Source organism: Heterodontus francisci, chromosome 36 (genome assembly GCF_036365525.1).
Source record: "Heterodontus francisci isolate sHetFra1 chromosome 36, sHetFra1.hap1, whole genome shotgun sequence".
Classification (NCBI taxonomy): Eukaryota; Metazoa; Chordata; class Chondrichthyes; order Heterodontiformes; family Heterodontidae; genus Heterodontus; species Heterodontus francisci.
In genome coordinates, this window is record NC_090406.1 from 9,828,943 (window position 1) to 9,842,431 (window position 13,489).

Genomic DNA, 13,489 nt, shown 5'->3' on the forward strand with positions numbered 1-13,489 from the left:
GGGGGGGGGGTAAACTAGATGGATGTTGTATCTACAGTTCCATTTGGGCAGAAGCATCAGTTAAAATGGTGGCTGGCTGTAATTATTTGTTTTTAAAGTTATGTAGATATATATATATATTACAGCCACTGTATCATTTGACCGCTGTATGGTGCATATTGAAAGGTAAGAAAGGAACAAATTCCTCTTTGAGACACAGTAATCAGAAATGGAACCAAGATTTAAGTCCTTGTGTTTTTAGAGAAGGGAACAGGAGAAGGAAAGAGAGTACAGTAGTTGAGTAAGACTGCTGCCCTGGCACTTCAGATTCTGTGTCCAACACGTTTCTGTTTGGGAGGCTGTTTTAAGAATTGTGGTGGGGTCGGGAATGCACATATGTAAATGGTCAGGATTGGCGACACCACCCCAAGACTGATCTTTTGAAGTTAAGCTCTTTAAAATATTTTGAGAGGATTTGAAGATCCTTCAATATCGTTGCGATTAGAAATCAAGAATTTAACTCCAGACAAATTTTACAATTTTTTTAAATATTTGTTCATGGGGTGTAGGCGTCAGTGGCTAGGCCTGCACTTATTGCCCATCCCTAATTTCCCTTGAAAAGGAGAGGTGAGCTGCCTTCTTGAACCGCTGCAGTCCTTGGGATGTAGGTACGCCCACAGTGCTGTTAGGAAGGGAGTTTCAGGATTTTAACCCAACGACAGTGAAGGAACGGCGATATAGTTCCAAGTCAGGATGGTGTGTGACTTGGAGGGGAACTTGCAGGTGGTGGTGTCCAATGCATCAGCTGCTCTTGTCCTTCTAGGTGGTAGAGGTTGCGGGTTTGGACGTGCTTTTGAAACCTGGAACTTGTACTACAACACTTAAGATGTTGGCCTACGCACAGATACACACAATGCAGAGCTGACGGATTTGAAATCATTGCTGGAAGAAGCTTTGAAAGCATTAATGTTCTGTATAAAATTCTATCCTTCATACACTGAAGATATTTGAGCTGAATAGCTGCCTGTAAACCACCAGAGTGTGGAATCTGGCTTGTGTGAATATGTAATTTAGCAAAAGAAAGATTCATTTTTGAAAAGAGACTGTAGTTTAATTGCACTGTATATAAACTATTTAATAAATGGCAAAATAAATTTAATAAAAAATCTTTTAGTTGAAGACAGCTGTCTTGGTTTAATCTTTGACGTTTGATTTTGAAAACGTTTTGATGATGCAAGTAAACTTGTGTCATCTCCACCAGCACATTCTGATTTCCAGGCAGATGAAAGATGCATTCTCATGCCTATAACGGGTCACTACACTTCTCTGTAGAGTAACCAAAGCTACAGCCTAGAGCGTCCGTGTTTTGATATCGCCTGCCCGACTGTAGTTATCACAGAATCAAATCTTATGGCACAGAAGAGGGCCATTCAGCCCATCGTGTCTGCACCGGCTCGGAGTGAGCAAAATTAATCTCCCTTCCCCCGCTCCTTCTCTAAAGCCTTGCAATATTTTCCTTTTCCAAGTATTTATCCGATTCCCTTCTTGAAAGTTACTATTGAATCTGCTTCCACTGCCCTTTCAGGCAGCACAGTCCAGATCAACTTGGTGCCGAAAAAAAAAATTCTCATTACCCCCCGGTTCTTTTGTTAACGTTCTTAAATCTGAGTCCACTTGTTACTGTCCCTTCTGCTAGTGGAAGCACTATATCCCTACCTACTCTATCAAAACCCTTTGATAATTTTGAACACCTCTATCAAATCTCCTTAACTTTCTCTGGTCTAAAGAGAACAATCCCAGCTTTTCCAGTCTCTTCACATAACTGAAGTCCTGCATCCCTGGTACTGTTCTGATAAATCTGCACCCTCTCTTATGGACTTAATAACCTTCCTAAATCATTCTGTGCTGGGATCAAGGGTCACAGGCCAGGAAATAATTGGGGCTGCTACTATTTTCTTTTTAAAATTTGTTCATTCATTGGATATGGGCATTACTGGTAAGATCAGCATTTATTGCCCCTGAGAAGGTGATAGTGAACTGTCCTCTTGAGCTAAAAACAAGAAATGCTGGAATCACTCAGCAGGTCTGGCAGCATCTGTGGAAAGAGAAGCAGAGTTAACGTTTCGGGTCAGTGACCCTTCTTCGGAACTGACAAATATTAGAAAAGTCACAGGTTATAAGCAAGTGAGGTGGGGGTGGGGCAAGAGATAACAAACCTGAAAAAACAGTGGGTAAGCAAACTGAACAAACAAAGATGAAATGAAATAAATGCAAAAAAAAGATTGTAAAAAATGTAAAAAAGAATGTTAAATAAAGGAAGAAAAAATAACTAAAAATGAAAGTAAAATGGGGGGCTGTCATGCTCTGAAATTATTGAACTCAATGTTCAGTCCGGCAGGCTGTAGTGTGCCCAATCGGTAAATGAGATGCTGTTCCTCGAGCTTGCGTTGATGTTCACATTTTGCATTTATTTCATTTCATCTTTGTTTGTTCAGTTTGCTTACCCACTGTTTTTTTTCAGGTTTGCACTTGCTGCTGTTCAATATTCAGTGTATTTACACCTAATCTGTACTAATGCTTTGTCTTTCAACACAGCATTAACATATTGTTTGCCTTTGCTCCGTGACCTTTTGGTCAGCTATGTGGCCTGGTCCAATCTAGATCTCCTTTGTCATCTCTTGCCCCACCCCCACCTCACTTGCTTATAACCTGTGACTTTTCTAATATTTGTCAGTTCCGATGAAGGGTCACTGACCCGAAACGATAACTCTGCTTCTCTTTCCACAGATGCTGCCAGACCTGCTGAGTGATTCCAGCATTTCTTGTTTTTATTTCAGATTTCCAGCATCCGCAGTATTTTGCTTTTATTTTAGCGTCCTCTTGAGCTGCTGCAGTCAATGTGGTGAAGGTACTCCCATAGAAGAATGAAGGAACGGTTAACATGTTTCCAAGTCAAGATGGCGTGTGACTTGGAGGTGACCTCAGCACAGTCCCTCAAGAGGGTCTGAGTAGTTCTGTGACTGGAGAATCACCATTTTAACCATTCTCCACCCCTTTCCCCCAATGTGCAGGGAAGAGGAAGAAGGTGAGTGATCTGTTATACCCCATCTCTTCCTACATGGCACTGGATTTTCCAGGATCTGTAACTGGGGCCTATGGCTGTAGTGGCACAGAGATTAAATACAAAGAAAGTGGGTCTGGTCTCGGGGTTCTGCCTCAACCTCCTCTACATTGCCAGAAAGAGATCTGTCGAAAGTTCCCTCAACTCCCTGGCTGATGGGAGGATCCTGAGGGAAGAGGAAGATGGAGTCAATCGAGACAAATGGTTGACTGGTATTTAGAAGCCTTTCCCCAGGATGATCTTAGATATTCGGTGTGGCACCCGACTACCGCTCTCCAGAAGGCATGATAGGAGCAGCTTTAGAGCCCAGCTGATGCCTTTTGGATCTGCAAATTGACTGGGCAGGACGGCTGAAGCTCCTGGGATGCAATCTCCAGGTATATGTCCAACCAGAGTTGGTAAACCCTACTCCCAGAGAGGCGAGTCTCCCTCTCATTGCACAGGGAAACTGTTCCAATCAGCAGAGACTTGTTGATTGGAAAACACAGGACGGAACTTTTATAAAGAAAGCTAATGCCGTCACCCCAGTGTTTTGTATTAGCTGAAACTTCATTCATAGGCCTGGTAAGTGAGATAATCATTAGTCAGGGTGTTTGCTACAAGTTGATGTAGTAATAAAGTCTGGTCATCAACTCCCTAGAAAACTTATGCCTGGAGCCAACTGATAATCACACTTGCCATCTCCAGACGCTCGTCACCTTGGTCGGACCTCGTCATGGTCCAGAAGCTTGGATGACATAACCATCTGCAACTGTGCCAACCGCCCTCAGAGTGGGCCTATAGCCAGTGAAGAGTGGTTACCACTGCTTGCTTGAGGGAGTGGGAGGGAGCGGCTGATTCCTGTGTTCCCAGTGTGGGGCGCTGCTTGCGAGGAAGCGCATACTGGAAAATGGAAGGCGTAGCAATGCACGGTGATCCCACAATGCTCCTCTCATGAGTGCAACCAGCCACTAAAATCTCACGGCATGCAATGGTAACACACTTTTATCAATGTCCTCTACTAAGGTGTTCAGCTGTTTCATTTATAATGGGAGAGCAACTTGATGTAAATTGTTTCCAATATCGCCAGTGTGTCTTCGACCCAATTAATAGCATTTTTCACCACAAAAGGCTAATGGATCCAAAATAACTTCTGTCCAAATTTTAAAATAAGCATACAATTCTTGTTGAAAAGAGTAGGAGAGAAGACTAAATCATTCAAGAAGTTAGGTGATGCCACGCTTGCAGTTTAAAGGCTTGCGACTTGTGGAAGGGAGGAGGGCGGGAGGCATGAGGTTGAGGTTTGAAGGCCTGGGAAGGGTTTGAGTTGGAGTAGGAACGTATGAAAACACAGGACATGAAAGGCCAGCTAGAGAAGTGAGGTCCGAAGGGTGATCCAATAGCGATCTTTAAGATTACGAAAGGGTTTGTTAGGGTAGTGCATATGTTTCCACTTGCAGACAAGAGACCTGAACTAGGGGCCATCAATTTAAGATAGTTTCTAATAAATCCAATAGGGAATTCAGGAAAACCTCTTTGGCCGGAGAGTGGGGAGAATGTGAAACTCACTACCACAAGGAGTGGTTGAGGCGATTAGCATAGAGGCATTTAAGAAGAAGCTAGATGAACACATGAGGGAGAAAGAAATAGTAGGTAATGTTGATGGGGTTAACTGAAGAGGCAGAAGGAGGCCATTTGGACCATCATACTATCATACCTGTGCCAGCTCTGTACAAGAGTTATCCAATTAATCCCACTCCCTTGCTCTTTGCTCTCTAGTTCTATTCTTATTTAACTAATACTTATGTCCCCCGGACCTCCCTAATCTATCTTGCTCGAATAGCCTATCCATTTGGACCAAGTCTAATCCTTTTATTCAGTTGAAGACTGCAATGAAATGATGATGCTCTGAGTCTTTATTTCAATGCCGGATGTAGGGAGGGGAGGAATGTTCTGTCTGGTGGTGTACTTGGAGCTTAGGAGGGATGAGAGTTGAAAGTTTGGAGGAGCAACTAACAGTAGTATTGATAAAATCAACAGGTGATAGTTCAATGAAGAATGCAGGAGGGCATGCCAGAAGCTGCACCAGGCATACCTAAAAATGAGGTGTCAACCAAGTGAAGCTACAACCCAGGACTATTTGCATGCCAAACTGCGTAAGCAGCATGTGATAGACAGAGCTAAGCGATCCCACAGCCAATGGATCAGATCTAAGCTCTGCAGTCCTGCCACATCCAGTCGTGAATGGTGGTGGACAATTAAACAACTAACAGGAGAAGCTGGCTCCACAAATATCCCCGTCCTTAATGATGGGGGAGCCCAGCAGATCAGTGCAAAAGATAAGGCTGAAGCATTTGTAACAATCGTCAGCCAGAAGTGCCGAGTGGATGATCCATCTTTGCCTCCTCCTGAGGTCCCCAGCATCACAGATGCCAGTCTTCAGCCAATTCGATTCACTCCAGATGATAGCAAGATGCGAACGAAGGCACTGGATACTGAAAAGGCTATGGGCCCTGACAACATTCCAGCAATAGTACTGAAGACATTGTGCTCCAGAACTTGCCGCACCCCTAGCCAAGCTGTTTCAGTACAGCTACAATGCTGGCATCTACCCGGCAATGTGGAAAATTGCCCAGGTATGTCCTGTACACAAAAAGCAGGACAAATCCAACCCGGCCAATTACCACCCCATCTGTCTACTCTCGATCATCAGCAAAATGATGGAAGGTGTCGTTGACAGTGCTAACAAGCAGCACTTGCTCAGCAATAACCTGCTCAGTGACGCTCAGTTTGGGTTCCACTAGGGCCACTCAGCTGCTGACCTCAAACATGCCTTGGTTCAAACATGGACAAAAGAGCTGAACTCAAGAGGTGAGGTGAGAGTGAATGCCCTTGACATCAAGGCAGCATTTGACTGAGTATGGCATCAAGGAGCCCTAGCAAAACTGGAGTCAATGGGAATCAGGGGGAAAACTCTCTGTTGGTTGGAGCCATACCTAGCGCAAAGGAAGATGGTTGTGGTTGTTGGAGGTCAATCATCTGAGCTCCAGGACATCACTGCAGGAGTTCCTCAGGGTAGTGTCCTAGGCCCAACCATCTTCAGCTGCTTCATCAATGACCTTCCTTCAATCATAAGGTCAGAATCGGGGATGTTCGTGGATGATTGCACAATGTTCAGCACCATTCGCGACTCCTCAGATACTGAAGCAGTCCGTGTAGAAATGCAGCAAGACCTGGACAATATCCAGGCTTGGGCTGATAAGTGGCAAGTAATATTCGCGCCACACAAGTGCCAGGCAATGACCATCTCTAACAAGAGAGAACCTAACCATCTTCCCTTGACATTCAATGGCATTACCATCGCTAAATCCCACACAATCAACATCCTGGGTTTCACCATCGACCAGAAACTGAACTGGAGTAGCCATATAAATACCGTAGCTACAAGAGCAGGTCACAGGCTAGGAATCCTGCAGCGAGTAACTCAACTCCTGACTCCCCAAAGCCTGTCCACCATCTACAAGGCACAAGTCAGGAGTGTGATGGAATACTCTCCACTTGCCTGGATGGATGTAGCTCCAACAACACTCAAGAAGCTCGACACCATCCAGGACAAAGCAGCCCGCTTGATTGGCGCCCCATCCACCAACATTCATTCCCTCCACCACCGACGCACAGTGACAGCAGTGTGTACCATCTACAAGATGCACTGCAGCAATGCACCAAGGTTCCTCAGACAGCGCCTTCCAAACCCGCAACCTATACCACCTAGAATAACAAGGGCAGCAGATGCATGGGAACACCAGCACCTGCAAGTTCCCCTCCAAGCCACACCATCCTGACTTCGAACTACATCGCCATTCCTTCACTGTCACTGTCACTTGGTCAAAATCCTGGAACTCCCTTCCTAACAGCACTGTGGGTGTACCTACCCCAAATGGACTGCAGCACTTCAAGAAGACAGCTCACCATCACCTTCTCAAGGGCATTTAGGGATGGGCATTAAATGCTGGCCTAGGTAGCGACGCCCACATCCCCATAATAAAAATACAAAAAATGGTTGGAGGCTGAGAGTGGGATCACCTTATCCGATGACTAGTTTTTGCTTGTGTCCTGTCCAGGAGTACGAGAGGTTCTGGAGGCGCCTCCAAGGCCTGCTCAAGCACAGGAGGACATTTGAGGTTTAACAGAGAGTTACTGAAGGGAAAAGAAGTGTTCGGATGAAAAGAGGAAATTTAACAAGCTGTGACTGACATAAAAAGGGAATGTGCAAGCTCAAGGGGTTTACATTTACACTTGAATATGCATCACACAAACTAGACAGGAAAGCAAAGCACGGATCGAGTTTCCAGACTCTATTTCAGCTGGCAGAGTGGGGAGTATAGGTGGGCTTTTCTCTCTCTCTTGAGATGGTTCACAGCAGACGTTGCTTCAACCTTCAGCAGACATCAATTTGACTTCACAAGAAAAGCCAAAATGCAGTTGGATTGGTGCGGAGGGGTTAAAATATTTATAAGGAGATTAGCCATGTGTGTTCCCTGCTCCCATTCAGCCTGGTCTCTCTGCTTAATGCTGCAATTCAGTCGCTGGTGGAATTAGGTGCCGCACCTCCCTTGATGGCTCAGTGGGTAAATGCACTGGCCAAATTGGAGCTGGATCACACTAAACCAGGAAGGTCCCTAGTTTGGTCACTGCTGAGTTAGCTGATCTCTGAGTGTTCAGAGCCCCTGCCCAGGACCTTTGCCATGGGACATTCCCTAATCCTACATGACTGCACCTCAAGTGTAATTCATCAGCTGTCAACCATTTTTTGGATATCCTAAGGTAATGGTATGGTATTATATAAATGTCAGTTCCCACTTACATTAACGTTACATTCACACACATTGGGCTGAATTTTCTGTGCCCGTTGCCGATTTCGGTGGCAGGCCAAGAAAACAGCGGCCCTGCCGCAATCTTCCGTTTGGCGGCTTATTTAAATAGCCAGGGCGGGCCACTCCCCCCCCCCCCCCCCGATCACATGGAAGGAGGTGGGCTGTCCATCCCCAGCAATGGCATCAGCTGCCCGTGCGCTGATGCTGAAGCCATTTTTAAACGGCTGTCAGCCTTACCAGGAAATTTAAATATTTAAAGGTAAAGTGAATTAAAATAAATAAATACATTTCTTTTGACCCTCTCCCAGTCCCCCAATAACAATTACATTAATTATTTTCTCTTTCCACACCAAAACACTTACCTTTACCATCTGGCCTTCTCTCCCCACCCCACAAAGTGCACATACTTTCAACTATAACCTTACCCACCATCCTCTACACCCATGATGTTAATTTGGCCCTGTTCCACCCCCCACCCCCCCCGCCCCTCCGCACTGATAAACATACCTCTCCCCCCTCCCCACCAGTGTAGTGCCTCGTCTGCCTGGATAGGGATCTGAAGGCACGAGAGTGTCAGCCATCGGGCGAAGATCATAGGGGGACTTCAGGCTGCGACATATCATTAATTCATTCATTTTAATTTATTTAAATATTCAAATTGGGGTCCTGTCGCTGAGCGGCGGGGGGGGGGGGCCACCATGCGGCCTCATTGCCACCGGTAATATCGGGCCGAGCCCTCCTGGGGTCGGGGTGCGTGGTGGCCCTCTCCTGGAGGCGTCTTCAGGCCTCCCCAGCCACGGAACCTGACGCCTGGAACAAATCCAGCCCAATGTTTCAAAGCTCTGTAACTTTATACAAGAATTTTATTGTCTGTGAAATGCTTTGGAACTTCCTGAGGCACTGAGAAGTGTTATATAAATGCAAGTCTTCCTTACTTCTTTCTACATGCACGTTCGGGATCTTGGAGGGTTGCCCAACATGGCTTGGTAACACAATATAATAATTTAAATAATGATTGTTACAGAATTTAGAAGGGAAAGTATGTGCATGAGCAACAGCAAAACTGCCCCACCCTAACGGCCTTTTCCTGTGGGTTGCTGTGGTTTTCACAGTAGACTATTTTCAGACTTATGGTGCTGGTTGATCATATCATTTCTGTGCCCTATCTTGACAATCCACCTTGGACAAGCCTCATGAAATAACGAAAAACTCCTCCCTGCTTTTATTCCCTTTTATTTTGGACGATCTTTCACCCACATGCACCGGCTGCCCTCAACTGAATGGCCACTATTATTCCTGCTCCTGTTTCCTACATTCTTATCTAATTCCCTTTCGAAAGTTACTATTGAATCTGCTTCCACCACCCTCTCAGGCAACGCATTTCAGTTGTGTTACCTCTGCAGCAGGACTGAAAAGTTGAGAGCTGCAGCCCAATATTCAGGGTTAAACTGGGTACACAGACACTCTAAGGTAGCGCATGGTGCCATTTACCTGTGCAGTTGAAAACCCACTGAGGACTCAATGTACATTCTGTGCAGTATTCCTCTATCTGTTCAAGCTTCACCGTGGAGGTTTTGCAATTAAGTCAAAAGAAACATTTGTAATGTTGTTTTGTAATGTCATTACATTATTTTGTAATGAGGTTTTGCCAATAACTGGCAGAGGAGTGAAATATGGTGACAAATGTTCCTAAAAGTATTACAAAGCACTTACAGCACAGACACACGTCATTTGGTTCAACAGGTCTATGCCAGTGTTTATGCTCCATATGAGCCTCCTCCCACCCTTCTTCATCTAACCCATCAACATATCCTTCTCTTCCTTTCTCCCTTATGTGTTTATCCAGCTTCCCTTTAATTGCATTAATGCTAGACATCTGAGCCAGTCCTTGTAGTACTGAGTTCCACGTCCTAAACACTCTCTGGGTAAAGAAGTTTCTCCTGAATTCCCTATTGGATTTATTGGTGATTATCTGATATTTATGGCCCCGAGTTCTGGTCTCTCGCCCACAAGTGGAAACATCTTCTCTACATTTCCCCTTTCATAATCTTAAAGACATCTATCAGGTCACCCCTTAGTCTTCTGTTTTCTAGAGTAAAGAGTACCAGACTGTTTAATCTTTCCTGATAGTTATAACTTTTAAATTCTGGTATAAATCTAGCAAATCTTTTTTGTACCATCATATGATATGGAGACCAAAACTGTGCATAGTACAGTGTGGTCTAACAAAGGCGTCATACGTTTTTTTTATTTGTTCATGGGATGTGGGCGTCACTGGCAAGGCCAGCATTTGTTGCCCATCCTTAATTGCCCTTCAGAAGATGGCGATGAGCTGTCTTCTTGAACTGCTGTAGTCCGTGTGGTGTAGGTACACACACGTTGCTGTTAGGGAGGCAGTGCCCAGTTTTTGACCCAGTGACAGTGAAGGAACAGCGATATAGTTCCAGGTCAGGATGGTGTTGAGGGAGTTTGTAGGTGGTGGTGTTCCCATGCATCTGCTGCTCTTGATCTTCTAGGTGGTAGAGGTCGCAGGTTTGGAAGGTGCTGTTGAAGGAGCCTTGGTGAGTTGCTGCAGTGCATCTTGTAGATGGAACATGCTGCTGCCAATGTGCATCGGTGGTGGAGGGAGTGAATGTTTAACGTGGTTGATGTGGTGCCAATCACATGGGCTGTTTTGTCCTGGATGGTGTTGAGCTTCTTGAGTGTTGTGGGAGCTGCATTCATCCAGGCCAGTGGAGAGTATTCCATCACACTCCTGACTTGTGCCTTGTAGATGGTGGACAGGCTTTGGGGAGTCAGGAGGTGAGTTACTCGCTGCAGAATACTCAGACTCTGAACTGCTCTTGCAGCCACAGTATTTATGTGGCTGGCCCAGTTAAGTTTCTGGTCAATGGTGACCCCAGGATGTTGATAGTGGGAGATTCAGCGATGGTAATGCTGCTGAATGTCAAGGGGAGATGGTTAGATTCTCTCTTGTTGGAGATGGTCATTGCCTGGCACTTGTGTGACGCGAATATTACTTGCCACTTATCAGCCCAAGCCTGGATGTTGTCCAGGTCTTGCTGCATGCCGGCATGCACTGCTTCAGTACCTGAGGAGTAGCGAATGGTACTGAACACTGTGCAATCATCAGTGAAGATCTCACTTCTGACCTAATGATGGAGGGAAGATCATTAATGAAGCAGCTGAAGATGGTTGGGCCTAGGACACTACCCTGAGGAACTCCTGCAGCGATGTCCAGGGGTCAGAGATAATTGGCCTCCAATAACCACAACCATCTTCCTTTGTGCTGGGTATGACTCCAACCAGCGGAGAGGTTTCCCCCTGATTCCCACTGACTTCAATTTTTCTAGGACTCCTTGATGCTACATTCAGTCAAATGCTGCCTTGATGCGAAGGGCAGTCACTCTCACCTCGCCTCTGGAATAGAGCTCTTTTGTCCATGTTTGTACCAAGGTTCTAATGAGGTCTGGTGCCGAGTGCCCCTGGTGGAACCCAAACTGAGGATCGGTAAGCAGGTTATTGCTGAGTAAGTGCTATTTGATGACTCCTTCCATCGCTTTGCCGATGATTGAGAGTAGACTGATGGGACAGTAATTGGCCTGATTGATTTTGTCCTGCTTTCAGTGGACAGGTTATACCTGGGCAATTTTCCACATTGTCAGGTAGATGCCAGTCTTGTAGCTGTACTGGAACAGATTGGCTCAGGACGGAGCTAGTTCTGGAGCCCAGGTCTTCAGTACTATAGTCGGAATGTTTTCATGTATCCAGCACCATCGGCTGTTTGCTGCAATCAAGTGGAGTGAATTTAATTGGTTGAAGACTGGCATTTATGATGTTGGAGACCCCAGAAGGAAGCCGAAATGGATCATCCACTCGGCTCTTCTGGATGAAGACGGTTGCAAATGCTTCAGCCTCATCTTTTGCACTGATGTGTTGGGCTCCCGATCATTGAGGATGGGGATGTTTGTGGAGCTTCCTCCTCTGTTTAGTTGTTTGTGTCCATCACCATTCAGGATTGGATGTGGCAGGACTGCAGAGCTTTGATCTGATCCATTGGTTGTGGGATCACTTAGCTCTGTCTATCGCATGCTGCCTCCGCTGTATAGCATGCGTGTAGTCCTGTGTTGTAGCTTCACCAGGTTGGCACCTCATTTTTAAGGTATGCCTGGTGATGCTCCTGGCATGCCCTCCTGCATTTCTCATTGAACTAGGATGATCCCCTGGCTTGATGGTGATGGTAGACTGAGGGATATGCTGGGCCATAAGGTTACAAATTGTGGTTGAATACAATGCTGCTGCTGCTGATGGCCCACACAACACAATGGAGGGTATCCTCAGTGTGAAGACTGGACTTTGTCTCCACAAGGACTGTGCCGTGGTCACTGCCTGAAGGGGTGGTAGAGGCAGGAACCCTCACAACATTTAAGAAGTATTTAGATGAGCACTTGAAATGCCATAGCATACAAGGCTACGGGCCAAGTGTTGGAAAATGGGATTAGAATAGATAGGTGCTTGATGGCTGGCACAGGCACGATGGGCCAAAGGGCCTGTTTCTGTGCTGTATAACTCTATGACTTCTACCATTACGGTCATGGGCAGCTACATCTGCAACAGATAGATTGGTGAGGGCAAGGTCAAGTAGGTTTTTGCCTCTTGTTGGTTCTCTCACCACCTGCCACAGGCCTAGTCTGGCAGATGTAATCTTCAGGACTTGACCAGCTCGGTCAGTAAAGGTGCTATTGAGCCACCCAGAGTACATTCTGATACCCTCAGTGCATCTTCCAAATGGTGTTCAACAGGGAGGAGCACTGATTCATTAGCTGAGGGAGGGCAGTAGGTGGTAATCAACAGGAGGTTTTGTTGCTCGTGTTTGACCTGATGCTATGAGACTTTAAGGGGTCTAGAGTCAATCTTGAGGACTCCCAAGGCCACTCCACCCGACTATGTGCCACTGTGCCGCCACCTCTGGTGGGTCTGTGCTGCCAGTGGGACAGGACATACCCAGGAATGGTGATGGTGGTGTCTGGTACATTGTCTGAAAGGTATGATTAGGTGAGTATGACTATGTCAGGCTGTTGCTTGACCAGTCTATGGGACAGCTCTCCCAATTTTGGCACAAATCCCCAGATGTTAGTAAGGAGGATCCTTCAGGGTTGACTGGGCAGGGTGTGCCTTTGTCGTTTCCAGTGCCGAGGTCACTGCTGAGTGGTCCATCCAGTTTTATTCCTTTTCGACTTTTCAGCAGTTTGCTACAACTGAGTGGCTTGCTGGGCCAGTTTGGAGGGCAGTTAAGAGTCAACCACATTGCTGTGGGTCTGGAGTCACATGTAGGCCAGACCGGGTAAAGAGGGCAGATTTTCTTCCCTAAAGGACATTAGTGAACGAGATGGATTTTTATAATATTGTGGTAGTTTCACAGTCACCAATACTAAGACCAGCTTTTTATTCCAGATTTATTAATTAATTGAATTTAAATTCCACCAGGTGCCATGGTGGGATTTGAACTTGTCTCTTTCAAGCATTAGTCCGGGCC

At 45.9% G+C, this 13,489-nt stretch overlaps 1 long non-coding RNA gene across 1 annotated transcript in view; it reads right to left on the reverse strand.

Annotated features, from left to right (window-relative positions):
* Window positions 1–13,489, reverse strand: part of LOC137351580 (uncharacterized) — a 57,135-nt gene that overhangs the window by 24,292 nt on the left and 19,354 nt on the right. The window lies entirely within an intron of this gene.